Source organism: Lycorma delicatula, chromosome 1, assembly GCF_047948215.1.
Source record: "Lycorma delicatula isolate Av1 chromosome 1, ASM4794821v1, whole genome shotgun sequence".
Taxonomy (NCBI): domain Eukaryota; kingdom Metazoa; phylum Arthropoda; class Insecta; order Hemiptera; family Fulgoridae; genus Lycorma; species Lycorma delicatula.
This window is the reverse complement of record NC_134455.1, coordinates 309993974-310021712: the sequence shown is the minus strand read 5'-3', so window position 1 is coordinate 310021712 and position 27739 is coordinate 309993974. Positions and strand designations below refer to the sequence as shown.

At 32.5% G+C, this 27739-nt stretch overlaps 1 protein-coding gene across 2 annotated transcripts in view; it reads right to left on the bottom strand.

Annotated features, from left to right (window-relative positions):
* Oatp33Ea (Organic anion transporting polypeptide 33Ea) overlaps positions 1-27739 on the bottom strand; it is a 144726-nt gene that overhangs the window by 116058 nt on the left and 929 nt on the right. The window lies entirely within an intron of this gene.

Here is a 27739-nt window from a genome sequence, read left to right as displayed (position 1 = left end):
TTCAAATACGCATATAATCAAAGAAGATATTTAAACTTTTGGTTCCTTCTGGGTTGTAAAAATTGTACTTGTGAAACGTCATTAATTTATTTCTATAATGCTATGAATTAATGTCTTGTAGATTATAAAAAATGTCTTTTATCGTAATTTCATATTCATATTCTCACATTAGCTGTGTTTTAATTAATTTACAAGACTCAAACAATGTTTTGTTTTTTTTTTTTAATTAGTGTGTCAATTTTCTATTGACAGGTTGTTAGTTCTGTTGAGAGCCAGCAACCATTTTATGGAACAGTTTTTGTAGTTTATTGAAATCTACTGTTTAATTTTTATATCTTATTTATAGTAAAGTGGTATGTTACATAAATAATTGGATATAAAAAGAAAGACCATCAGAAATGAGTAAACTTAAAGTAGAAGCAAGTTAAATATATACAATCGTTAATTGTCAGATACATGAATATGCATCTTTGTGCTACACATCAAAAAAGAAACTTAATTAAAAAAGTAAAAACTAGTAGTCGAACTTAAAATAAAGAGAGAGAAATAATAAATAAATACTTCTAACTTTAAAATTAACGGAAAATATATCAAAATTATAAAAAAATATGTTTATAGAAAATTGATATAATTCTTCTTCTTTTACATAATCAATATTCATGAGAGAAAATGGAAAAAATACCTCTGTGACGGCTAGCGAGAGTAGAACTTCATATAATGTTTTTGTATTACAATTAGTCAGGCTCAACATCAAATCAACACAAGAATTACATAAAAAAACTGATAAGCCATAGATAATTTCATTTATTTATATATCTACACGTACCTGTAGAAGTCATTAATAGGCAATTTTTCTCCGTTCTATTATGTTAATAGGCCTTACATCAAATTTATCACACAATACTATTTAACAATGTTATCCAAGTATTTATAAAGAATATAAACAGCCGAAGCACCAGCGACACTAATCAAAGTTATTTTCTTTAAGAGAAATAATAATCACGAGTCTATGAAGCCAGTACCTGTTATAACCGATTGAAGATATCACCTGTAGGGCTGTTTAAATTCTATTGATTTATCATTCTGAGTTCCAAAATCATACTCAGCTCATTACAAAAAGGCATCAAGAACTACTTCACTCAAAAACAATTATTTTCAAAATCGCAACCCACCCAAAAAAAATGTTCTAACTAGTACTAAGTGCTGAGTTGCTAAGTGAGTATACTACGTCAATAGTACCCTCTGTTACCAGAAGGAGGGCTAGTGTAGCATTGACGTACAGCTTTACAAAAAATATTGTATTTAAATAAAATTATAAAAAAATATTTTAAATCAAGTTGTGTTGTATCTGTGTGTAAGCCGTGCATCAGAAAAAAATCCGCGTGGCGGGAAAGTCCTACAACTGTGTTGTCAGCTTTTTTACATTAAAATTTCCAAAAAAGCGTAAAATATGTATCGTAGATTTTATAAATGGTGTAATTTGAGCTACTCTATGAGTAAAAAGTTATATTTTTTAGAATAATTATTGTTTAAAAATGAAAGAAATCTGAAATATATGCAACACAAAAACCAATATAGATTTAATAATCTCTGAACTGATTCGCAGAACTCACATCGCAGACTTCATCCCGCAGACTCACATCTGCAGACTGCCATCTCACAGACTCACATCGGAGAATCTCCTCGTGGAATTGACTTTAACTGGTCTTTCCCGGAGTATATATACGCCTAGCGTCTTTAGCTGCCGGACTGGACCAAATTCGAAGCGTGAGAATGATCAACCACCCTCATATTTTCCCATGAAATGCCAAACCTTGGTCTGGTAAATCTTCTTTCGGTAAAAAAACATGTGTTTATTGTGTGTCAGCGAGCAGTATTACAAAAGACGGTTGTTAAACGGAGTTGTTACCATTACTAAAGGGGGGTTTCTTTTAGCCTCTTTCTGGATTCCTCATTATTATATTTTCTACTACTTTCTTCTTAATTGGCCGGAATCCATTACTCAGGTCCGTTATACCAATCTTGTTACAATATAAATAGAGTAGTGGAGATTTTCCGGTTAAGCACAAATTTTAATGAATAGAATTAATGAACTGTGAGTCACTATCACTGTGTGAGCTGGGTTTGAACTGAATGATTCCAATCGATCTAATGAAAAATATTACAAAATTAAGAGTACTAAATTTACGTTAAATAAAATAATATTAAATAAAGTTAAAAAATTTCTGTTTAACATGGGTTTCCCGTGGGGACTGGATGTGACGTTTGAGTGGTGAGGTATGCGAGCACTTCGTGGTAGGCAAAACTAATCACCATCAACCGGTAACAATGGGGCGCTGTTTTTGGAGATGCCATATAATGTTTTGGGTGTTTTGAGAGGTGCTCTTATAATCTCTGCAAAAAATCGTCCGATTTTCAAAATTCAAACCAGGTATTTGTTAGTAGATTGAAGGCTAACTTTTGAGTGCATCAGATACTACACTTTTGATCCCAGAGATCACGGTTATTTGTAAATATTGTTATATATTCGTAACCCATCTTCCGATTTTCAAAATTCAAACGGGATATTTGCAGCCAACACACCCACTGTCACCGTTACTATATGTGCGACTGGCTGCACTTGCTTCTGGTTAGTTGACGAAAAAACGTAAAATAAAAAAAATTGACCGCGATGGTAAACGCAGGTAACCAACCATATAGCGCGGGCGAAGCTACAACGGGAGCTAGTATATAGTATATATGTAAATTTATGCGAATTTTCTTGTTTATCTTACCAGAACATGTCATGAAAATTTATTATATTCTTTGTGAATCAGTCTGCATTTAATAGTGGTTTATTCAACTATCTATTTATTGTTATTGTTTCATAAAAATCCTCATCTACAGCAACGATTTCTTTCCCTTTTTTAAGGTCACACACATTTCTTTTCATATACATTTCTAGGCCTGCTGGTCGCTGAAATAGATTTGTCAAATTTTCATTCTCCAACATGCTTTTTTAAATTCCAATTTCATTTTCCTTTGTTTCCAGATTTCTCTTTATTAATTAAACTTTAATTTACATCTCATCATACCTAAATTGTAACCAGTATCTGTCTATTCATGGCTATAGATTGCAATCGATAATTTGTATTTGAAATATTTGCCTAAAGTTTTTTCTGATATTTTCCTATAAAAGATAGAAAGAAGGATACTAAATAAATCTTTTTGTCGTAAAATAAAGTAATAATAACATAAATAAATATTTATACATTTAAGAGCAAAGATTTGGTACTTGCGGCCTATTAGCTGTTACGCTGCATATATCAACCGATTTAAAAATATTTCCCGTTGTCACAAAATAGAATCTACTTTACTTTTAACAGTCCTTCGCAGAAACTTCTATCGTGAAAAGTTGTCAAGAGTAATGTTTATTACAGTTTTACTAGAATTATTACCCTTGCAATTGTACTAAACTATTACTCTTGTACTAGTAATTTTAGTTTCTTTTAAAATAATATGTTACTAAAATTAACTGTTATTATGAATTTTTGTTACCTAGCATTTAAAACTAACAAACGCTGAAAATCTTAACAAATTTATAATTTTAAGAAATAATAATATAAAAAAGTAATGACCCATAATCTGTGAACGTTACCTGTCAACAGACAATTAATCTCTTTAAATGATCTGACAAACTGTAGGCATTAATCGATAGTACGAATCGTAGACAAAACAAATTACAGTTTTCTTAAACTAAACGTAAGAAAGTCACAGAATAACTTTCAATCATTGCTTGTGCATAGAGTGCGTTTCCCATAATGCCATTTTTCCGTTTCTTTTTATGGGTATCGCGTATAGCATGAGTTACAGTAAGATCTTATCTTTCTAAATACTTTTATATTTTAGTTTCATGCAAAACTATTCTTCCTAAATCCACAGTAAAACATAAAAAAAACATTTAATCAGTAAGTTCGGAAGATAATTAATAATGTGTACGATTTTATGAAAAAAGAAGAAGTATAGATTTTGAAAATCAGGAAAATACGACTGGCATTGTATATCAATTCAAAAGCCAGAAGAAATTTAAAAAAATGTGTGTGATGTATTCTGACTGAATGTTCAGAGAAGAAGAAAACATTAAAACATTGTTATTAAAGAAATTACAACAAAATTTGGCAGAGGCTTCTTTTTCTTTTAGTACTCTAAGAAATACCTTTTCAGTACACCTAGAACAATCTGAGTAATGAACTAAAGTTGTGTAAATTTTTTTTTTTAGTGGATCCAGAAAGTAAACTTGTTACAGTACTAGCTAATTTCGACGCAGGTGCAGTGAGAAGCACTCAGAATTCAACGACTTGGATGACGTCATTCTACCACTGTAGATTTTGTAATGGTTTTCTTTATTGTTTACTTCTAATTTTTGTAAAATAAGCAGAGTTTTATTTTTTTAATGCTTAATTTGAAATTCAGATAATTAAACCTATTATTATTATTCGTCAATGAATTGGCATAATATTGGATTAAAAATAAAAATCCTAAGGAGGAAACCACATGACTTCCTTGTACGCCTATTAAATTACATACACACATTTTTGAAAGTACATATAAAATTTTATTTCACTAATAACTTCTGATTTTTTTTCATATATTTTTTTACCGTTATTATTGAATTATTATCTGTTGTAACTTTTTTTACAGTCACAGGTTAAAATTAATAATAAATCAATATATTTTAATTAAAAAAAAAATTAAAAAAAAGGAAATGAAGTGAAATTCAAAACGACGTTCCTTCTCCTTATACGATCCATATATTTCATTAATTAAAATTTTATTTGGCTATAACTCTGGAACCAATGAAAATAAGTACCATTTTTGATATATTGTTGAAAAGCTCATACTGCAGTTAAGCTTATTACTGCAGTTAAGAAAAAGTCCAAAACCCAATTGTTTTTGATTTTGAGCATTTTTGGACTTTTTTGTCAAGTCGATTGCAATCAAAAGGGGAAGTTACAACAGTAACCTCCCCTTTTGATGTTACCTCCAACAATTAGATGTTACAACAGTCCTAAATCGAAAATTTCAACCTATGGCTAATCGTTTTTGATTTTTGATTTACACGAGATACATACGTACATTCGTACATACAGACGTCACGCCGAAACTAGTCAAAATGAATTCAGGGATGGTCAAAATGAATATTTTCGTTGAAATCTGAAAACCGAAATTTTTCGCCATCACAATCCTTCCTTTACTTCGTACAAGGAAGTAAAAATGAAGATTTTTTGATTAGGTAACTTAAATTTATCATGATATCATCTATTATAAAATACATCTACAATATAATAATAAGTATGTGTAATTCGGATTAAAGTATCGAGTCCATTACGTGCCATTCATTTTTTAATTTTAAGATTTAATTAACTCAATTAAAATTAATTAATTTGTTTTAAAATTATAACTCGTGAAATTACAATATTTATTATAAAATAAATTAGTAGAACAATGCACATTACTGTATTAAATTACGGAACCATATATTACGGTTATAGGATAGTAAATGTCAGCTGGAGCAAGTTCCGTTGATTCACTAGTTTTAAACGGATTAAGCACTAAATTAAAATAAATATTAAATCTGAAGAAGAGCTTCAGATTTAATAACGATACCTATAAAATTAAAAATAGAATTTATCATTGTTGTAACAGAAATTATATTGACTTTTAATAAACTAACGAAGACCAATATTTCAGCGAAAACATATTATATGCATTAACATACATCATTTAAAAGAAAATCTGATTTGAATACCATATGATTTCCTTATAAGCCTGTTAAATTACATATATACATTTTTTTAAATGAAAAGTACTTAAAATTTTATTTCAGTACTAATTATTTCTTTTGTTATTTTAGTACTAATAACTTCTGATATTTTTTTCATATTTTTTTCTTTTTTATTGTTATTATTGAATAATTATTTATTATAAAAGATTTTTTCCAGTCAGAGGTTAATAATTATTAATAAATCAATATATTAAAATTAAAAAAAAAAAATTATAAATAAGGAAATGAAGACGGATTTGAACCGATGTGCCTTCCCCTTGTAACATCTAAATATTTCATTAACTAAAATTTTATATGACTAACTCTGGAAAAAATTAAAATAAGAACCAATTATGATATACCGTTGAAAAGCTCTCAGTGAGGGCTTATTACTGCAGTTTACAGAAATTCCAAAATGCAAATGTTTTTGGATTTTGGGTTTTTTTTGGACATTTTTGGTCCAGTCGATTGCAATCAAAAGGAGAGGTGCTCAGCTAGATGTTACAACAGTCCTAAATCCAAAATTTCAACATCCTTTGACTAATCGTTTTTGAGTTATGCATGATACATATGTTCGTACGTACAAACATCACGCCAAAACTAGTCAAAATGGATTCAGGGATAGTCAAAATGAATGTTTTCGTTGAAATCTGAAAACCGAAATTTTTTGTGATTACAATACTTCCCTTATTTCGTACAAGGAAGTAAAAAATAAACTACATTAATTTAGTTTGAATTTTATTTATTTATTTTTAGTCAAACATGAAAGATAGACTAAAAATGAATATCTTTTAGTTAGTCTTTTTCCTAAAATTATTTTGTAAGCTAAAAAACGTATTCAGAAATATTGACAAAAGTTTATCCATTGATAAAAAACAGAAACTAAAAATTAATTAAAATAGAATTGCTAATTTCTAACAAATAATTTTGCGTCATAATGGTAAATAAGATTATTAAAATTCAGTTATTTTTTCTCTTAACTCACACACCTATTGACAAAGAACTGAATTATGTACATTAATATCTATTAAATTGTGATGGACAAATTGAGGTTAAACGGTTGCTCTCCAATAAAATAAAGGTTACTAGATCAAATCCATCCATCACATATATGAATAAGTTGAAACATCTGTTAAAAAATTGAATTATCACTTCTACATAATTTATTAATGTGTATTGTTAATAATAATAATAACAATAATAATATTGTCAATAATATTTATTGCGCTGTAATAAAAAAATGTGTTGTGGACATCACATGACCACTGTATGACTAATAAATTACACATACACATTTTTTTTAAATGAAAAATATATAAAATTTAATTTTATTAATAACTTCTGATATTTTTTAAGTTTTCTTTTTTAAATGCTGTTATTGAATTATTATTTATTCAATTTTTTTTTTTTTTTTTTTTTTTTTTTTTTTTTTTTTTTTTACAATCAGAGGTTAATAATAATTATTTATAAATCAATATATTTCAATTCAAAAAAAGTTAAAAAAAGGAGATGAAGTCGGATTGAAGCGCGGTGCCTTCCCCTAGTAAGAGGCAAATATTTCATTAATTAAAATTTTATTTGGATATAACTCTGGAATGATTGAAAATAAGTACCACTTATGAAATTTCGTTGAAAAGCTCTCAATGAGGGCTTATTACTGCAGTTAAGAAGTCGAAAATCCAATTTTGGGATTTTGGGTTTTTTGGACATTTTTGATACAGTCGATTGCAATCAAAATGGGAGGTCTACAACTAGATGTTACAACAGTCCTAAATCCAAATTTTCGAAATCCTATGGCTAGTCGTTTTTGAGTTATGTGAGATACATATGTACGTACAGACGTCACGCGGAAACTAGTGAAAATCGATTCAGGGATGGTCAAAATAGATTTCCGTTGAGATCTGAAAACCGTAATTTTTCGCGATCACAATACTTCCTTTACTTCGCACAAGAAAGAAAAAGGCGTTTTTAGAATAGTAAACTATATAATATTTCAAAATATTATATTATAATGCATAAATAACAATAATTACTAGCGGACCCGGCATTATTTCGCTATTGCTAAATTTGAGTGTATAGTCATTCTTATGCACAACAAACATCTCATGCCAGGCTAATAAGTATTGGAACTAATAGTCAATAATAATAAATTGTAAAATTTTCAGAGAAATCGCTGAAGTAGTTGTTGAGTTATTAGGGCACACACAAAACGAAGATTGTCATTATATATAGATAGATAGATAATATATAATAATGATATTACCATAATTATAAAGAAATTATAATTAAAATATTTTTAAATTATAATTTTAAAATAGTCATTATTATTCTAAATTAATTAAAAATCCTTTCTTAAACACTTTTATAAAGTTTCGTATTAAGATTAAAAATATTAATTAATAACTGAAATAGTTCATACATTTTATTCTCCAAATGTAACTGTTTTGTGCTCTGCCGAAGGAGTATGTCTCAATCTTTCACTTTATATGATGATGATGAGCAGGTGTGTAATTATTTATCATCAGATATCATATAGAACTTATATCGTTAGGAGCAGTGATAAAAAAGTGATGTATTTTGAAGCGCATAATTTCAGCGATTTGCGTGTAAAACTAAATTGAATACCACTTTACAGATAATCGATAATTATTTTATTAAACAGTAAGTTCTTTTTAACTTTTGCACGGAGATAAAAACTTTCAGTTACAGCTATTTGAATAAAATTTATACTATTTTTCCATCGCCTTTATTCCTTATTTTTTCGTTGCTTCTTAAGTAAATAAGATACAGATATATATGCAAATAGCTTAAAAAAGTGTATCGATGGAAACCCTTTATTGAACCAATCGGTTAATTTGAATAAAAATCGTAAACACTTAATTGAATTTTAAAAATAAACTACAAAATTTTCGAAAGTGTGAGTAGAAAATGGAAGGAGTGTGTAAGGGACAAAGGAGTTCCAGAAGGCCAGAAAATTATCACAGAGTTGTGACTACTGAATTCGTAATAAGGAACAAGAAATTCAACCGTCAACTCAATGTTACAAAATCGTGGCATCATATTGTGAATAGAAAATAATATATAGTTTATTTATCTATGGGGATAAATTCCTCTTAGTTTGATTAGATATCGAAAAATCATGCGTTTAATAAAATTACCTTAATTTCCTAAATAAAAATGGTATTAAATATTTTGGGTCAATTCGAGCAATGTATTTTTTAAAAAAATCTCAGATTAGAAATCTGAATTATTTTATAAAGTAATTATTGTTTTAAAACGCGATTCCACAATGTAATCTAATTAATTATATGTATTTTAACCGAAAAAGTTATTAGAAAAAGAATTCAGATATAAAACACATGTATTAATTTTTAGTTTTAATGATTATACCTCACTGAAATAACGATGTTATGCCGTTAAATGGAAAACTATAGGTCGGAAAACTTCCATAGTGGATGGCAAATTAGTTACTAGGCAGTTAATACATTAAGGATTATTTTTTTTTTATACCCAAACGGGTGTGTGTGTATGTGTATATATATATATATATATATACATATAGCAGTTTTTCTTCAACTACAAAATCTATTTCTGATCATCTTGATAAAAGAAGAAACTGTAATTGAAAAGGAAAAGAAGCCAATAGTCATAATAATAAATATATAATTTATTGGATTATTAAACCATGATTTTTACCGTTATTATAAAACGAGTTATTAAGTAAAAATTCATCGGTAATGAGAGAACAATATATCAAATAAGCTTACGAACAAGTAAATAATATACTACTCACTAATTTCTTTACACATCAGTATCCCTCCTTTCTACTACACCTCTTGTTGACCATACTCAACTACTCAACTTTAGCTTTCTCTATACTCACACTTTCACCTAAGAGAATAACTTACAAATTCATCACATCATTAAAATCAAAACTTTTATTTTTATAAAATTAATGATTTTTAGTAGATATTTCTTATGAACCGATCCAGTTCGGCAAGTATGGTATTTTTTTCACGGATTCCATCAATCACATCTTACTTATTAAAATAATATCTATAATATCTAAAACAGGTCGTGAATATACTCAAAATAATTATATATTTAATAATAATATACTCAAATTATTTCATTTTCTAAGATAATATAGAACGTTTAATTTAGTAGGATATGTATCATTTAAATTTCATTTCCTATCTAATAAAAATTTATTGAGTTATTTCTTAATTACAGCTTATTTATTTTATCTTTATTACTTATTTTATCTACTGATTGAAGACGTATAAATATTTTATTTTGTATAACAGCATACGCCTCTTATAAAAATAGAGTGTTATACGTTTAATAGCGGGTAAAATTAACATTTAATAATTTTCTTTTGTTTGTAAATGGTTAGCTTTGTTATAAGTTATAAATATTTATTTAAAACAATCATCTAATGAACTAGTTTTCACGGTTACCCCATTTATCTACTACTCTACTAAGAAAATATAATAAGTAATATAAATTTCTATGGAAACAAATTAATACGAATAAATATTGGACGTGATCTCATTTTAATAATCGATATAGTAATGTAGTATTTTTGAGAACAATTGTATTTTGAATTTTTTTAGAATTTTCAAACATGTTTCTTCCCAGTGGTATAGGTGAAAAACATGAATTTTTAAAGTTAATGTTAAACATAAAATGGAAAATAAAATGAGAACATTTACAAAATATCTAGACGTATTTTTTTTTCACAAACTTTCCGAAGAAAATTACGATATTACTTTTGGTCGCATGGTGGGAAGGGATGGGTGAAAATGAATTTTTTTACGTTTTGAGATAAAAGGAGTAGGACATACCATTCTTTTATCTGGGGTTTCCTTATCTATCTATCTATCTATTTATATATATATATGAAACATTTTTTTTTGTTTTAATTAATAACTTATGAAGGAAGTGAAAATATTTATTTGAGAATGTAGAAATTAGATCGTGATATTTGGATGGATTTGTTTTGAGATTTCTGTTTGAAAGTGAAAATTTTAAACCGATGTGAATATTTGCAATTTCATAACAATAAACTCATTGTGGTCAATTTTATCAGATTTTGACAATGTGCATATAAAAAAAATTCCAGCACACAGCAAATTATCCAGTGAAATGTTATAAATTTATGAGTAAAGACATAGCTTTACGTCCGCATCTCAAACAAAGAGATGCGGTGTGATCGTACCTAACATAATATTGAGAAGTCTGTCATGAAAGTTTTAAAGGAATTTGTACATCTAATTTATAAAAACTGTTAAGCAGTCAGGGATCTAGAGGTTTATGAAATGTATAATACAGTATATCTTGACCAGTGCACCGGCCGATATCAAACTTCAGAAGAAATATTCTTGGTCCCTAGCTGATACTGGTATAATAAAGTGGTCTCTCTCAAAATATCAAATATCTGTAAATGTTCTAATACTGGATGATACCATTCAATCCAGTGGATACCGATGGATGATACCATTGGATTAAGTAACAGGGTAATTTCATAATATATAGTGTTTTTGAACTAAGGTTTCAATTCAAAATAATCATTCATGAAGGTACCGTAACTGTGGTAAAATCTTTGCAATTGTCTTTAAAGAAATAAATGTCATTACTAATCGTATGAATACTATAGGCTATAATTTTAATAGTTTTTTTATTTCTGTTTTTCATAGCGTGTAATTATTGAGTATCTTGTTACAAGCTAGGCGAGTGATATAATTAATTTCTGCAAGATCAAACCATATTCTTTTAGCCCTTGAAGCAACTTAATTTTACGCTAAGGTTTTCAGCGCAATAAATATTTATTGCGATTACATATAACTCCATAAAAAAATATGTCATAGTTTGATGCTACATTAAAAACCGTAGAAAATTAAAAAAAAAAAAAATTATAAGGTATTAAACCCTGTATCAAAGCAAACATAACATTATTTTCACATTACATATCATAATAATTTGGCTATCTAGAAATGATCTTATATATCCTCTGAATAATTAATCTTATAAATCTTTTTAACATCTATTATTATCATGTAGTTGAATCATTTTTCATTTAATGGCATTGTATATCTAAATGATATATAATATTATATCCCGACCTAGAAAAACATTCTTTTATTCAGATAGAATAGAAATATATACCGTGGAGAACTTGGCTACATTGGTGTTTTCAGGGCAAAAAATTTATTTATTCCTGACTGAAATAAATTTGAATACCGCACAGCATGATCCGTTTAGTGTTTATCCATTACAAATAAAATAGTGATGAATATAATGAGCAATGATTAATAATTTAAATTATTTTTGGATTGTTATTTAAATTCAAGCTCTCTGACTCAGGAATATATTTAAAAGTCAGTCATTGTAGATACAAATTGTAAATCATTGTAAATTCGACTTTTTCTGTTTATGAATAAAATATCCCAGTTTTTTTAGTTAAAAAATTTATCATTCCAGATTAAAACAGCATTTACTTTAACAATTTAAAGATAACCGGCAAACTGTTGGTCTAAAAAAACACCTGAATTGTTGAAGGCAGTAAAGAAAGCGATTTATTATGTAGTAAAGATTATGTTATTAAAATACAACTTAAAATTTATTTATTTGTTTCAAAGTGATTGCGTTTAGATTTGCCAAACCTCAACTCAACGTTTTCACGTTTTTCAGTTTATTTCGTTTTTGTTTTAACATAACCTAGAACTCACTTTTACCTTCTACGGGTAGGTTGTTCAATTCCTTTGTTTAGTTAGGTATTTTCGGTTTTACTTAAAACTCGGTGCGATGTGTTTTGTTTTGAGTTCATTAAATAATAGTATACACTGATGGGAATGTCACTCGTGGCATTCCCATCGGTGGCATCCTGGCCGAGGTGGACTGAAATATGTCAAAAGCCCAGGTTTCGAACATGACCTCCGGTAAAGCCCAAAAGGGCTCGGAACGGAGTGGGTGGTGGAGGGAGTCTTTCCCTACGGGGTCAGGATGAGCCAGATCGTGCTTTGGTATGCGAGGTCCCCTCGGAGAACAGTTGGAGCGTTAGTGCGTTGGAAATGGGGGTGGTGGAATTTCAGCGAGAGGAGTGACTGAAGGAGAGATGGAGAGATACCTGGGAGAAAGACAAGTCGTCTAGGCGACAGTGTTAGGCTGTAGTTTCGTCGGTTTTAACTGCTGGAAAGAAGAAACGAAAACCAAGCGACGAGGAGAAAGGGTAGGCCCACGAACTAGTGCCGCTCATTGTTGACTTAGAAGGTTTAAGTGACACGTTCCGCAAGATCTTCGACAGAAATACTAAAAGCGATATTAAAAAATTGCAATTGGACATGGCCAAATTAATAGACAGAGTAGCAACATGCAAGTCAGAACTTTCAAACAAGGGGACGATGGTTCAGAAGACAGAAATGATTACGCAGACTGAAGATGTAGTACGCTGGACAGGCTGTAAGGTCTGCGGAGCAGGAACCACGATAGGTTCTGAAGAAGAAACCCATACTCCCAGGAGGGTTGGAGATGAAGGATTGTTAAGGAAACTGGAAGAGGGAATAAATAATGAGGAAATCCCCACATTGGTTGCCAACCTCTGGGGAGAAGGGCTGTTCAGGATGGTAGCATGGCAGAGAGTACCTACTCAGAGAAGGAGGGAAGCGACTTTGTGCTTCTTGATGATCTGAGAGGGGCTGGGCAAGGGCAGAAGTGCAGGGCAAGTAGGATGGCGCCCAGTTTCAGGAGGTTGGCTGACCGGGCTGAGATTAAGAGTGGGCTGCTGCTGGTGTATAGACACTGGGACAGGAACATCTTTGGTGATGAAGAATAAAGATAGGAGGCACTGTATATAGAATTGTAATGAATTCAGGCGATATTGAAGAGATGATAAAGAATTTCTTCAAATGTATCAGGAAGCTAAGTGAGATGGGGATCGAGGCGCCTACGTGGCTCCGGCTGGTAGGTCTGGTGCCATATTTAAAAGGCTACTCGAGTGCGAGGAAAAGAATGGCTATTATATCTAGGCGAGACGCTAGGTGAGGGAGGAAGAGCCGTCACGCACTATGGCAATTAGGGCGGAAGGATGTATTTTCGCCGACTTATTTAAAACGGTTAAGGAAAGAGTCGGCAACCAATTGGCGGAATTACTATCGGTGAGGAAGGGTACTGAGAACGAAATTCATATCCGAGTTAGAGCAAAACAAGCAGAAACTTTGAAAAATACTATCAGCCATAACGTTGACGGGGTGGCGTTCAGAGAGGTAGGCAGCAGATCTCGTCCTATACATTTCCATGTTAAGGATCTCGAGTATGACGCCACTGCTAAGGAAGTAGACTACAAGTGGGATGGACCAACTGCAGAATTATTAAGAGGGAGGATGTGATTAATTGTTTCAGAAGTGGAGAGAATGGCCACTTCGCGGTAGACTGATCGCTCTAAGTTATGTTTTAGATGTGGCGAGGAGGAACATAAAAGTGGTGAGTGTGGTCAGAGGACAGATAAGGGAGCGAATAGAGTAAGTGCATATGTCGGAGGAACCGGTGAAGGCAGTTGTGGTGCGCAAAGCGCTCGTTAATGTGCTATTTCCAATTCAACGCCAATCGAAGCAGCAGGGCGATGGATTCTTGCTGGGAAATGACCTTTAGAGAGAAAGCCTATGTAATCTTGGTTAACCAGATAAGCGAACTACCAAGGAAGAGAAGTGGGTGGTGGCGGCAAATGCCGACATAGAGGTTTCAATACTCACCGCGGCAATTGCGGTTCACAGCAAAGGCGCAGGGTACATGTGTAGTGCAACTACTCTCACGCAGCAGAACATGTGTAGTGCAACTAAGAAGATCAAACGTGGTACGATGGTTGGATGGAGTCCCCCCCCTCCCCGGAAATCATTAAACTCATGGTGGAGGTCGCGCCAGATGAGCTGCATGGCGAAATTATTCGAGAAAATGCCTCTCAAACGAAAAAATGAAGGCGTGGGCGGGTTTCACGAGAACCAATACGGCTTTTGAGCTGGTCGTTCAGCGTTAGACGCACTGTAGTGTAACTGTGAGGAAAGTGAGGTGAAGTTCACTGTGGAGAGAGGTGTTCCACGGGGATTGGGATTAGGTTCTACCCTGTGGAACATAGCTTTTGACGAGGTGCTCAGGGAGAGATATCCGGAGGGCGCCACGCCGGTGGCATATGCTGATTTTGCCCTGGTGTTAGTAGAGAAAATTTAAGGTGAGCTGATGACTACCTGAGGGGTAGTCTGAGGGGCCAAGTTAGTACAGAGATGGCTGTCCACTAATGGTTTTCGCATCGCAGAGGAAAGGTGATGGTGGTGTTGATGTCCAGCCAGCGAGGGCTGAGTCCTATTAGTTTCTGAGTAGGCAATAATATAATACGACACCTCAGCACAGCCACAAAATACCTGGGAGTGTAGCTGGACAGGAATCTAACATTCCCCATATATGAGGAAGAGACAGCCACAATGGGTGAGAGGGTGGTTCAGACATTGAGTACAATCATGGCTAAAAATGGGGGCGAAGGACCATGAAGAGGAGACTCCTGGAAAGTGTACTCTGTTCAGTGGTTTTATACAGTGTGCAGATTTTGCAGGGAGCTCTTTCCAGAGCTTGAAATGTAAGTAGACTGATGAGGCTGCAACGGAGACGTAAATTCCAGATAATCGCGGGATACAGAACCATAAGTACAACGGAGGGCATCAGTGAAGGCGGGGGTTCCTCTGGTGGATTTGCAAACTAGGATGAGGATTCTCATTGAGAACGGTAGAGACAAGAGTTCAGCAGTAGATGTACTGTACACAGAATGGAACGGAAGGTGGCAAACGACACACAAAGGAAGATGGACGCACTAGCTTATCAGGGATGTCAGAATTTGGACAGAGAGGAGCCATGGAAACACGAACATCGAGTTTACCCAATTCCTGTCTGGCCACGGGTGTTTTAGTGATTACTTACAACGGATGGGTAGGAGCATCACCAACCAATTTCATGATTGCGGGGAACAGGACACCGCAGACACGTGGTGTTCTCCTGCCCAAGATAGTGGGATTTGAGAGTCGGAGTGGTGGAGCAAGGAATAGTGGGTGCGAGCAATATCATAAGAGTAATGCTTAGCAGCAAGGACAAGTGGGATAAAATATTGATAGTGGTCTCCACCATGATACGTAAAAAGGCAAATGAGGAGAGAATTCGACAGAATATGGATCAACAGATGAACTGAGGCACGAATGATCGTGAGGCGAGCCTCTGAAGTTGGGCGGAGGGAGCTCCGCGGGGTCGCCGTCCGTAAATACTGCCAGGAAACCTCACTGGGTCGTTTCGAATCGGATGGCAGAGAGTTCCGGTGATCATAGGGGAGCTGAGTACATGCCATAAAAAAATACTAGGTGGAAAGGCAAAGGGACGGCAGTTTTGACTCCTGTACAGGACAGCAGGACTGTAGTTGTCCGCTCCTAACGGCAGTCATACGCTCATCTACTACGAAAAGTGAAGCAGTCAGTAACTCAGGAGGAAGCAGATGAAGTTCTCTCTCTCAGAAAGGGTACGAATGACGAGTTTTGACTCCGTAATAAGGACGCGTGTAAAGCCGAGCAGTTTACGACTGTGTTGAAGAACGAAGTGGCGGACTTTAGAGTGGATGTCAAATCGAGAGGTGGCCACAGAGCTGTGGCATGTAAAAGACTTGAAGGGGGATACGATGGAACAGGACCTGCGGCACGCCTTAATTTGGGTTGCTGGTGGAAAGGAGGAGTTTCAAGCCCCGTCAATGCTGCCGGCCTTCGGCAAATCAATAAATGCGACAGTCATTACGACAATGCGGGTGGCCAAGAAGCTGGCCGAGGAACGCATGCGAGTAGGCTGGATGCACTGTCAAGTCCAACTCATGGAGATGAAAGAAAGATGCTATATTTATAGCATCTTTTGTTATGTTTCCAACATTTGTTGGAACAGGGCCACGTCTCAGTGGTCTGCAAAGGGACTGACCGGTCCCGACTGTGTTTTAACTATGGAAAGACTGGACATCCGCGGGCACAGTGTGAGCACCCGAGGACATATGCTGTTTGTGGTGCGGAGGGCCACAGGACTGTTGGTTGTGGGACTCGCAATGAAATTTCTACAACTGAATATAAACCGAAGTAAACAGTCAGTGGACTTGAGTTGAGAAGTAACTTTACGAAACAGTGTAGAAGTCATTTTTTTATCTGAACCTCACATTGCGTCCGTGGTCAGGACATCATGGTTGGTCGACTGGGCTGTGGTTACGGCCGTCTTCCCTCTTACGGGGGTCCCGGTGATTGACAGTGGATCTGGTAATGGATATGTTTGGGCTGACCTGGTGGACGTGGTGGGTAGTGTCTTGTTACCGCTCGCCAAATGCCACTGTAGAGGACTTCGTTATGTTATTGGACTCACTGGAGGACGTGGTTCGACGATACCGGGGCCGCAACATCTTGGTAGCCGGCGACTTCAATGCCAAGTCGCCGGAGTTTCGTTGCAATCTTCGTAATATTCGAGGGACCCACTTGGTAGACCGCGCAGGTTCCTTCGGTCTTCTATGCATAAATGGTGAGGGAGCCACATTTGAACGCGCTCGGTCCTGATCTAGCCTTCGCTAGCGGGAAACACGCTGGCTTATACCGTGTATAGAGGATTCTAGATGAGGAGAGTTTGTCGGAGCATCGGTTCACACTGAGGCGATAGGGTGTGTCCAGTTTTCCGCGGCAATTGTCGATCGCCCTTTGGATGGGTCACACCAGATGAATTTATATGGATTGTGAAGGATGAATGCGGCAGATCCAGAGTGGTGGAAATACATTTTCTGTCACTTTACAATATTTTGTAGCTTTTTCAGTTGAACTTGATAGAAAAATATTAAGTCGCTTCACCTCAAACCTTCCACTTGTGTTTTATTTACATAGTTTTGTGTTTTATATGATTTAAAACCTCTTACTTTGGAAGTTGATTTGATTTCATCATAACGATGGGCTGTTAATACCAATAACATGGTCATTTTTATCAACCTAACAATATTATAATGAAAGAAAAGAAGTCAGATAATAACCACTAATTCTATAAGTGGGTTCGGCAAGTTGCTGTGCGCTGGAAATATTGAAGTGTAACGACAAGATTTTCTTAATTATTACTTTATATTTTTATTTCATAATTTAATAGAAATACATATTACAATAACTGGAATAATTTATAAAAGATGTTGAAAATGGCCTCCTCCACCACCAGTACAACACTGCACACGTTTCAATTTGTTTCCAAACACTTTAACCAGCTGATATACTGGAATGTCTCGAACGTATATGCCGTTATTGCGGTTTTTAGTTCGTCAATCGTGTGTGATTTGTTACGATACACTGGTTGTTCCGCTGCTCCTCATAGAAAGTAATGTGAGGGAGTCAGACTGGGAGGTCGTGCAGGCCATAAACCCCTCGAATTGCGTTCAATAAAGGTATTTCCCAAAAACATCATTGGCTTGTTAACTGTTTGCGCTGTGGAACCTTCTTGTTGGGATCAAACGTGTTTGATTTCCATTGATTGATGAAGTTTTTTAAAACAGCACAATAACGATCACTATTAACTCTATTTTCAAAAAAGATTGGCCCCACAATAAGCGTTCTACTCACACCGACCCAGACTCCAAATTTTCGCTTCGTGTAAAGATTGTTCGTGTAATTCGTGGAGGTTAATTGTCAAGCACAGTCGTTTATTTTTACGAACTAATGCCCTTCCAGATGAAGCCACCCTTCGTTTGTAAAAAAGTAATACCTATGGAATTTTGGTAAGTAAAACTATTAAATCAATGACAATAATATAGTCAGTCTTTTTGTCATATGTAGGTTTCAGATCTTGAACACACATTTCTTTGGAGTGGAAAAACTTCAGTTCTTTTCTTACAGTTTTATGTGCGGTAGCAACTCCGATATCTTGCTGCTGTGATAACTTACGCACTGACCCTGATGAACTTTTGGCTATAGCATCCGAAATATCAAGCAGCTATTATTCCTATAGTTTAGGTTGTCTTCCACTTCGGTCAGCGTCTTCAACAAAACCTGCTGCCCGAAATATTTCGATAAGAGTTTAAACTGCATTGCGGTGAGGAACGGGAGTATTTGGAAACTTTTCAGAAAACCTGTGCTTCATAAGTTAAGTAAATCAGTATACTTGCCACCTGCACCAAAGACGTGTTCATAGAGAAAAATTTGTTCCTCTACCGACAAAACCATAACGTTTCTCCCAACTATTAATTCCGATAAACAAAATAATAGAAGCACATCCAATCACAACCCAACAACAGATATCTTGTTTATTACCGAGCAACTCACAAGACAACCAACCTAACGCCGAAAGAAGAGAATGCACCACAAATTCTAAAGCATACTGGGACTTCTGTACGTACTATTCAACGAATTAAAAAGTTATAATTTTTTCTATGGTTAAGTACTGATAACATTTTTTTGTCTAAGATAAAGTGGATGAAGTAAAGCGCAATAGAAAAAGGATATGAAAATAAAGACACAAAAGTTAATAAAGATGATGATTTTGTAAGATATTTTCTTCAGATCTATAAAATATTTTGTGTCCATTTTATACTAGTACAATAAAGATAGGTTATCATATATTACACAGTTCGCAAAGATATGATAATTTTACATGACAGTACGTATAAAGGTCATTGTTTTGTTTTTGAAAGAAACAATTTCTACATTAAAAAAAAATGATAACTAATTTCAATTGAATTCTTATAAATTCAACAGTAACTAATTTTTAATAAACATTTAGAATTAATTAATACATAAAATAATAATATAATTAATGACAGTCGATTAAATATCTATTTATTGTTTATTTTATGTTCTGATTAAACACTTACATTAGTTTATTTGAAGGAAATGTATTCGAATTATAATATTAACAAACAGATTACTTGCTGCTTAATGATAATTAATACTCTGTAGTCAACCGGGCAATATGTTTTGGATTTAGATAACTGTTTTGAAACACATTTCTGCGCACTCATTGTTTAATTTATGTGAAAAATTAATCCTGTTTCCCGCTTATTGTGCTTAATGCGTCTTCAGTCGCGTCGTGGTTTATAACGTTGCAACTATTCTACAATAACGAGCGATTTGTAAACGGACAATTAAAATTTGTTTAATAGATAAACAGGTTATAAACATTTATATTACGTAAAAAATGAACAAATGATGTTAGGTTTATAACAAGCAACTTGCTGGTTTATACAGATGTGTTGAGCGGTAAACTTATCAATAAAGTTACATTACTCTTTGTCTTTCTACAGAACGCACTTTGAACTGTAACTACAGATTCACATTTAGCAAACTACAAAATACTGAATTAGTTTTGTTCAGGAGTCGCCTTCTTTGTTAGTGGCGTTGTCAAATGATACGATAGAGAATAAATCTACAGCATTGCGCGCAACTAAAACTGTTCTTTTGTTGTTGATTTTAGCCTTAAATCAACACGGTACATCTCAACCAAGATATATTATAACATATTTAAACCCTGATATTCTTTTTTTAATATCCGGTATAATATCTGAATTTTTATAAAATTTTATCGTAAAGAGTTTTTTAGGAAACTGTAAAACATGGCTAAATTTATTTTATCCATTCTGTAGTTGCCATCTTTTAAAATATTATTGTTATAGCAAACACTAAGAATGCAATTAATTATTTTAAAAGAGATCATCAAGAAAACTCTGATTAGTCAAAATCAATTATAATATGAATTCCACAATGATTTGATAGTTTCATTTTTCGGCCTATTCCAGAATTACAACACTCAATTTTCAACATAGATTAATACTCAGTTCTTAAGTTCATACATTAATAATGAAATTATAGTTTGAGTCCCAAACCATTTACATAAAACTATGACGTTAGGGCAATAATACGTGAAATAATGTATATAGTTAAGGGAAATATAAGTTATATATAAATGCATAGTTAAGGTAATAATTGTAATAGTTAAGATAATTGCCGATATGCGGCAATATTCAAGTAACATAAAATACTGGGCATCATGAGATGAAGTAATAAATCCATGTTTAACCTGGTGTGTCCCAAACGACGATGCAAAGCTTTATTAAAATTTGTATCTAGTACCGGAATACTCCACAAAAATACTCAAACTTGCGAAAAAGAAACGTTGAGTATTATTATTTTTATTAAAATTAGTGATGGATATTAAATTGGCAACGCTCTAAATGAGATTATGCAACATCTCATACATTAGGTAAGATTACAACAATTTACAAATTTAAAAATCTTTGAAATCAATTTGATTTTTGTCTAAATTTTAAGCTGTTTCTTTTCATTTTTGACGAGGTACCTAATTATATTTTACTATGTAAAATTAAATCAGCCCTTACGATTTATAGAATTTATTTTAATTAATAATCGTTTGCAAATTCCTTTTATTGAATCACATTCTAACTTTTTCTTTAATGCTTATGTAAAACTTTACAGATAATTAATAAACTAGATTTATGTATACATTTTTTTATCAATAAATTGTAGTGGAGAAATTATAACAAATTTTTAAATAAAGAAATTATTTAAAGCTAATTTATTTTAATTTAATGTATGAAACATATAATTGCTATTTGAATAAAGACTATGTAGAAAAATTACAGACCTAGATTACTAAAAATAATTAATTGTAATTTATGGTTTTTGATAAAAATACGTTTATATTTACCAATTTATATATATTTATGTAACATATTAATATATTTTAAAATATTAGATAAATAAATATTCAATTAAAACTAAATATTGAATTCCCTAGAAAGTGAAAAATGTTATCTCAAAAAAAAAAAATCTATTCCACTTTCACTTAATAAACACATACTTTTTCTCGAACAATCTCTACATTTATTTGTTTCTTCAATTAAAATCGAAAAGACCGTAGTTTTTTCTTTCATTAAAGTAAAGATCGATTGCTGGAAATACCTTAGCCTATTTGTAAAAAAACAACTAAATAATTTATTGAAAAACTGGTCTATTAAGTTTTACGTAGATAATTTTAAAACTAATACTTTTCCTACTTTTAACAGACTATCTTTTACAGAGGCCAGTATCAAAGTAAACTGTTTAAACAACTATTATAATGAAGTAATAAGGAAAAATCAATTTAACAATGATACGAAAAGGTTTAATCAACTACTAACAGAGTAATGAATAAGAAATTACAAATATTTGTTTAAATGCTGGATTTATTCAAAAGTTTAAGCTGTTGATACGAGTAAACATATTTTAAGCTAGTAACGTATTTTAAGCTACGAGTAAACATAACCCTCGTAGTGAACAATTGCAACAAGGTTTAGATTAATTTTATAAACCGATTTCAATAAAAATAATAATATTCTGCTTTATTTAGTCTAACAAGTATCGAAGTGATCTTTCTTTCTTTTGCAAGTTAGTGTGTTTTTGTGAAAATAGTCGGTAAAAAGATAAAAATTATGATGAAGTTGTCCTTCGTCGTTTGAGATTAACACGTTGATTCCTACGTCTTATTTTGCCCAATGTATGTATATATTATTTGAATAGTTGCCTCATATCGATGTCATATTTTCCTTAAATATAAACATTATGCAACATCAAATCGAAAATTCAAGCATATTGAATTGGCGGAGATCTAAGTGAGATTATGTAACAACATAATCTCATAGATTAGGAAAGATTATTGCAATTAACAAGTTTAAAAAATGTTTTAAATCAATTTGGTTTTGTCTGAATTTTAAACTGTTGGTATTCATTTTTGACGATAGATCTTTACATTAAATCTTCGATTACTATCAGATTATATATAACAGAAAGTCAAATGATCTATTCATGTAAGATCTGTAAAGACATGTATAGAAATAAAGAAAATTAAGTAGAAGAGCAGTTAAAATCGAAAATCATACAACCGACAAAAAATATGAAGAATGAAAAAGATTTAGGAATAGATGAGTTGCCAAAAGTGATTTTAATGAAGAGAGAATTACATATTTAATATCTACATGGGATATAGTCGGAAGATTTTCTTACAACAAAAAGTATAATTAAAAAAGTGTCAATATTGAGGGATAATTATTTTCTTTCGGTTTCACATTCAGCAAAGATTCCTTTTTGCGAATTCTGAACAGAATATTGTGTACTAAAATAATGGAGCAAACGGTTACAGAAGAAGAATGCATATTCAGGAAAGAAAGAGGGATAAGGAATACTATTGGGCTAAGAGCTATTAATGAGAGGTGTATTTGTAAACGTGCAAAGGAATAAGTGTATGTTTTATAAATATAGAAAAAGCATTTAACTATTTACTATGGGATAAATTAATAGAAATTTTAAAAAGCAAAATTATAGATTTGAATGATACAAAACAAATAAATTGAATGGCTACGAAAATAAAAATACTGAAAGTAATGGTTGGATTTACGAAGAAGAGTAAGACAAGTATGCTGCGTATTACCGACCTTGTTTATAGGTTGAAAATATAATAAAAAATTATCCAGAAGAAGATGGAGGAATCAGGGTAGGAAGAGGGAAAATAAATTATGTAAGGATCGCAAATAATACTTAACAGAATCCTAAAATTAAAGATATTATGGTAGGATATGGAATGAAAGCGAATTATAGGAAATTAAGTAAAAATAAGTGTTCAGAATAGGAGACAAAAAGCCTTCAAAAAAAGAAGGAACAATCGAATAAATAGAACAATACTAAAACTTAGGTATCATGTTAACGGAAGACTGGAAAAGCGAAAATTAAATAAAAACAAGAACACAGTAATAGGTAAAAAAGCGTTTGATAGAAAAAAAAAACTATTTATGATCCCCCGTAGGGAAAGATACTCGGTTTGTGACAATCTCAGTCGCCATATCTCCTTGCGTTCCTAGCCTTGATGGGCTTTACCGGAGGTCGCTCTTTAAACCCCCTATACTTGGTAACACAAAGCAGTCATCAGTTTGGCCTCTGTCAGGATGCCATCGGTGAAAATGCCTCGGCAGACATTTCCATCAATGTGTTTACCAACCTACTATCGCCTTCGTATGGCCTTTTTCAACCATGACCACCTAGCTTACAACCCTCAATTATCAAATTAATCGATTTGCGGAAGTGCAGTTCCCGCGTCTACCTCTTACACCGAGTGTTTCATAAATAAAAAAAAAACACTTCCTATATTTAACTTTAATTAGATTATGCACTCAGATCATAACTTGATTGAGTCTATAAACACCAAAAATATTATCCTCATACCAACAAAAAAAGTGTTGATCGCGAAAACGACAATTTTGACCTACAGTTCAATTTACTCAGTCCTCTCAGATCCACAAATTTTATAAGCCACAATTACTGGAAATATATGCTTGACGCTTTCTGTCTGTTTCCTAAAATCGTTGAAAAAATTAATAGAAAATAGTTAAATCATGGAACAGTTCTGTGGCCATTTCTTCTAAGTTTAGGGAGCTAAGCTACGTAATCCTTACGGTAAAACCATTTTCTCTAATTTCCACGTATATATTTCCTCTCTATTACAAAAACTATGGATCCAATTCCAAAATTTAAAAAATTTTTCCGGATATATATATATAAATAACGTTAATTAAAATTTGTAACTGTATTTTATTATAATTGTTTAGATAGATTATGCAGTCTTCAGTATAAAACTAGGTTATATCTGTGAATAACTTATATTAATTCCAAAAAATATAAAAATTAAACTCTGCGGTCACGACGAGAGAAGCGTGCCCTTCCCGTTTAGTCTGGATCTCGGCTGTGTTTCTTATCCCCACGGTTGTAAAAATAATACTGATAAATAACAATTAAAGTCTGAAAAGCCCTCTTTCTTCCTCCCTCGTTCTTGACATAGAAGTTTGATACCCTCCTCATACCTCCCCAAGGGGGCTACGTCCTAGATCTATGACTTAAAACCTTCCTTCGGATAACGTAAATGTATCCTGAAAATGTGAAAGCAATCGGTAGATTGATTCTCGCGTGATGTTCTGATAACCCCCTCATACCTCCTTCCGAATATTTTGAAATTTTTTTAATAGTATAGATTACTGTGATCATGAAATGCAATGCAATCGGAAGGTCGCTTTGCAGTACGTTTTAGAATTGTTCGTGTTGTTTCATTTATCGGAATCAATAGTTGCGAGAAACGTTATGGTTCTTCGGTAGAGGAATGCATTTTTCTCGATGAGCACATCTTTCGTAAAGCTGACAAGTATACTGATTTACTTAACTTGTGAAGCACAAGTTTTCTGAAAAGTTTTAAAATACTGCTGTTCAAACTTTTATCGAAATATTTCGGACAACAGGCTTTTTTACAGACGCTGATCGAAGTGAGACAACCTAAACTAAACGAAAAGAAGCTGCTTGATATTTCGGATGCAGTGATCAAAAGCCCATCAAAATCAATGCGTAAGTTAGCAAAGCAGCAAGATATCGGACATGCTACCATACATAAAGCTATAAGGAAAGAATTGGAATTTTTCTTCTCCAAAGTAATGTACGTCTAAGAACTGAAACCTTCGTATCATGCCAAAAAAAAGATACATATCATGCCAAAAAACTATATTATTGTCAATGGTTTAAACATTTTTTTTTTTTTTTACCAAAAATTCGTAGTATCCTCGACATTACGTTTTTAAGGGCTTATTAATTCAAAAAATACACGACTGCGGTCGACAACTGACCCCCACGAATTAAACGAACAATTTTTACACGAAGCGAAAATTTGGAGTCTGGGTCGGTATGAGTAGAACGCGCATTGTGGGTCCAATCGTTTTTGAAATTACAGTAATCGTTATTGTGCTGTTTAACAAACTTCATCAATCAGTGGAAATCAATCGCATTTGGTTCCAACATGATGGCTCCACAGCGCACACATCTAACAGGTAAATAAAGTTTTTACGAAATTTCTTTGGTGAACGAATCATTTTGAGGGGTTTGGAGCCTGCATGATCGCCCGATCTGACTCCCCCAGATTACTTTCTTTGAGAGGCAGCAAAATAAGAAGTGTGTCGAAACAGAACACGCTCGACTGACAACTAAAAACTGCAATAAAAGCAAACGTACGAAACATTCCAATATATCAGCAGTTAAAGTGTTTGAAAACAAACTGAAACGTATGCGGTGTTGTGTTGATGTTGGAGGAGGTAATTTTCAACACCTTTTATTAACTATTCCAGTTATTGTAATATCAGTTTCTATAAAATAATGAAATAAAAATATAAAGTAATAATTAAGAAAGATTTGTTATTACACTTCCATAATTCCAACGCACAGAAACTTTCCGAACGCAGTGTATTTACTTAGAATACTGACAGCAATTTCTTTCTTTGATTCTATGTCTTGATAAAAGAAAACTAATAGATAGTAGGTGATGTTTTTAAGAAAAATAAGATTAGTAAGAGATTATGTAATAATAATAATAATCTTCTATCTATTCATAAAACTATAAAATACCATTACTTACCGCCATATCACTGATCTTTCAAAATTAACATAGGAGAAAAAAATTAATATTTCATTTTAATTATTTTCCTACTAAGTGGAACTATTATATTATTAGTTATTTTCTGTTGAAATAGGAAAGGATTAATTTGTAGCTAAATTCAAATTTGTTTTAGTCCTATTTTTGACCGTGAACATTTCATTTACAAGCTTTAATAATTAAAATTGCTTTCTCTGAAAGTAATGATTTTAATAACAATCAGTCTTTTTGGTAATGAACAATGACGTATCATATATGTATGCCTGAATATTGCCCATGCCTCTGTAGATTGGATATCTTTATATTCAATCTGAATACAGCCCACAGAAAAGAGTAAGGAAACCTTTTCACTCTTCCCTTTCCATAAGTCTGAAACATGATTACTGTTATTTTTTGGGAATGGGTATGTTATATTCAAGAGTGATCACTTCCATCTTAGATCACCTATTACAGTTTGATTATGACAACTAATAACACGTTTAAATTATAATTATATCCCGGGTTCGATTCCCGGTCAGGCATGGCATTTTCACACGCTATAAATCACTCTGAGGTAAAAAACAACAAAAGTTATAATTATGTGTGTATCTTTGTTTACGTTAACCACACTAAATCTTTGGCGATGAGTTTGAATCTTAATAACGAGCTTTCTAACATTTTGTTAATCATTGTTCATATTTTGTTTCTTAATCACTTTTCTGTTTTTTTTTTACATATTTTTTTCATTAATAGAAGTTGTCTTAAAAAAGTGGAAAACCTAATGAATAATAAGGTTATTTTTAATATGTGTAACGTAACACGATTTTACGCGCGTGTGAAAAGTTTTAACAAATAATATGCGCTAAGAAATTAAAAATATCTTACCATCATTCGTTCAGTTTGAGGTTTTTTAATCAATTTTTTCTCAACTATCATTATTTTACAAGTATTACGTATTTCAATATTAAATTTATATTAAAAAAATTATATGTTTATCTTCTATTAAGAGTATTATTTCAATCGATATAATGTGGTATTTAAAACAAATTCTTTTAAAATATCTGCCATAATAACTGCTGGGAAAAGAGAAAATTACTGAACGAAAAAAGTACGGAAAAGAAAAAAAACCATCACGCAATGTATTCCCTACAATCTAGTTTTGTGGAAACTTACTCTTTAAACAATGGATCGACTAATCATTTCCTGGCGACTTGCAGTACATTGTCTATACTGGTGCAGAATATTTAATTACGTTTTTATTTACAAATATCAATTCATCCGTGTCATAATAAACATTTATTTACATGCTTATTCAGCTTATCGGAACTAAATTTTTTTATACTTTTAAAAATTCCTTTCCTAGTTGACTCCTGAAGTAATCGATGACTGGAAACCGTTAGTTTAAAAACATCTATGTGTTAAGGACAT